Raw genomic sequence first — 2,857 nt, 5'->3', positions numbered from 1 at the left:
CAGATGTGTAAGAGGATTGAAACATGGGAGCTGGAATTCTTTCCAGGTAACAAGCAAGGAGGTGGAATAGTTTCAAATAGCAAGGAGCTGGGATTACTTCCAGGTAACAGCAGGGGGGGGGGCGGCGGTGACCAGACAGAAGCAAAGCCCACTCTGCCTGTGTTGGAGATGGATGTGGCCCGAGGCCGGAGGACAGGGACGCAGAAGGCACGTGGGCCTCCAGGCCCATTCTTTGTCAGAATGGCTGCCTGGAAACTGACCCCTAGAATGCCCACCTCTCTTCCACCGCTTCCACTCCACACCCCGGCCAGGGCAGTCCGAGGCTCCTTGGCAAGTCAACAGAGATTCATGGAGCACCTTCTGTGTCCCAGGCACTGTTGTAGGCACTTAGGACATTCTCATTCGCCGGAGAGGTTACAGCCCCAGGGTGCCAGGCCGCCTGTGCCCACCACTCACAGGTGATTTTGACCATGGCCCTTGGCTACACCACCGATCTTCACCACAGATCAAGTACCCAGAATCCATCCTTCCTCCCCTTCAGACTCAGCAGGTGGGCTTAGCTCCTTCTCCTTCCCCCACATCCGTCGCCATGCAGAAGAAAGAGGTTTTTCAAACCTTCCATGCCTTTCCCTTTGTCTGTCTCGCCTTTTTCTCCCCCTTCTGCGTGATATTTTTAGAAATCCATGTGAAAAGACTAGGAATTAATATCCCTGCCTCTGCCACCACCCCCGTTATTTCATAAAGCTGGCTCTTTATGTTGCTTTACATGCCTTAATATATGTTCTATGGAGATTATACATATTATATAGACATATGTAATATATAGATCTATATCTATTTGTTCGGGTGTCTGGCCCTTTCCTGGAGCGCCTGGCCAGGCCCACCTCTCCCCTGTACGCCCACGCCATCCCTCCCACGTTGAGGCTAGAGCCCTCTTTGATCCAAAGAGGGGGAGAGGAAGAGGCTTATTTTAAGACAGATCTATTTTATGCTTTTGTGTAAAAGCAGATATATTTTCCAAATGTGCAATGTCTGAATGGGACTGGCAAAGACGCCAGCATGAGACCGGGGTAGCAGCCCTCGTCCCCATCCCCACCCACACCCCACCCACGGCTTCCTGTCTGCTACCCGGCCTGAAGGGCTGTACCCAGCCTGCACCCTAGAAGCATGCCTGCCAGGGGACCTCCTCGTGAAAGGGTTATCTACTGGATGGAAATCCTCCTGAAGGACGTTTACTCCAGGCCCAGCGATGTGCACCAAAGTGCACCCACCACGCAGGCACACTGCGGCCCCGCCCCACCCCACCCTCACCCCCCGTCCTCCCCCACTGGAAAGGGCAGGCCAGGCGGTGGTGGCCGCACACGCCAGCCTGCCCCTCGGTGGACCTCCGCCGCCACTGTGCAAAACCAAAAGGAAGCGGGGCAGGGGTCCCCGGTGCCATCGCTGCTCCTGGGCACAGACGCTCTCGAGATCTGTGGACGTCACAGGTGGCTTTTCTTTGGGCACAGCACTCGTCATGGACATGTGTTCATGTGACCTGCCTCTGTGCAGGAAGTTCGCCAGGGGAGGGTGCTACAGTCTGGCATCCAGATTGTGGACATTAGCCTCCGGGCGAAGGCCGGTCCCAAACATGGTGTGGCATCTCAGCCTTGCCTGAGAATGGGAAGCCCCCCTTCGCCCTGGCAGGCAGCTGCCAGGATGCTCGAAACTGCACCAGCCCGGCCTGCCCCACGGCGAAAGGTGGCCAGAGTGAGCCAGGGCACGTGCATTGCAAATCTAGGTCTGTCTGCAGACTGGGTAGTCTGACTGGAGCTCCTGGCCAGCACTGAAGTCTTACCCTGTCCAGCGTTGGCATTTCTACTGGCACCCTGCTCCCAGCCCGGGGCAGCTGGCTACGAACGAACTGGGCCCAGATGGAGACCCTTGGCTGAGTAAACCCCTGGGGAAAGTCCTGGTTGACTGATCTAGGGCCTTGCTTAGCACATGCCCTCCCTGAGGCTGCGATCAAACAACTGAAAAACATGAGGTTGCAAGTGGGCGGGAGCATGCTCTCTGGGCAGGACTGGCCACAGCAAGGTGGAGCCCCACCTCTCCCCTCCCCTCCCCTGTAGGCTCCCTCCACCTGGCAGCTCTTAAGACTAAGGAAAAATACTCCATATACTATCTACATATACCTATGTATGCACATCTTGGGGCCAATTTGATCCGCTAGTATTAGTCAATAAACCATACGAGGCGATGTGTGATCTCAGTGTCTTTAGTATAAAGTGACCTTAGAAGGAGAGTGGGGGTCAGAGAGGCAGAGGGTCTCTGTCTGGGGGCCACAGTGCTAGGGCAGCCCCTTCGCATCTTCCCTGCCAAGGGCGCCACTCCCGGGGGAGGGCGCTGTCCTGGCTGTGAGCGGCCGGCAGCCTCCAGCATCCTTTTTAGACAGCACCCCAGTGAGCTCTGGATTTGTATCTTGCAAGTTTGTATAAACCCAATCCAGGAAATAAAACGAATGGTTTGTACATGTGCTGTGCATCTCCCGTTCTGTGGCTGGGCAGGGGCAGGGTGGGATTGTGTGTGGTGTGTGGTTCAAGAGGAAGGCCGGGTCAGATTTGACAGCTGGTTTGGACTTTTTGAGACCCCCTGTTCTCACCCCTTGCAGCCCGTGAGCAGGTGTGGGCACTATTTACGAATACAGGGATGACGCAAAGCTACTTCTGATTTTATAAGATCCTAGGAAGAGCGATGATGCTCTATGGGGTCCCCTTCTTGAATCAGAGGTAGTGGGGACCAGATGTGTAAGAGGATTGAAACATGGGAGCTGGAATTCTTTCCAGGTAACAAGCAAGGAGGTGGAATAGTTTCAAAT

The sequence above is a fragment of the Echinops telfairi genome, unplaced genomic scaffold (genome assembly GCF_000313985.2).
Source record: "Echinops telfairi isolate 266 unplaced genomic scaffold, ASM31398v2 ScPeMD7_7424;HRSCAF=8462, whole genome shotgun sequence".
Classification (NCBI taxonomy): Eukaryota; Metazoa; Chordata; class Mammalia; order Afrosoricida; family Tenrecidae; genus Echinops; species Echinops telfairi.
This window is presented reverse-complemented; position numbering follows the sequence as displayed.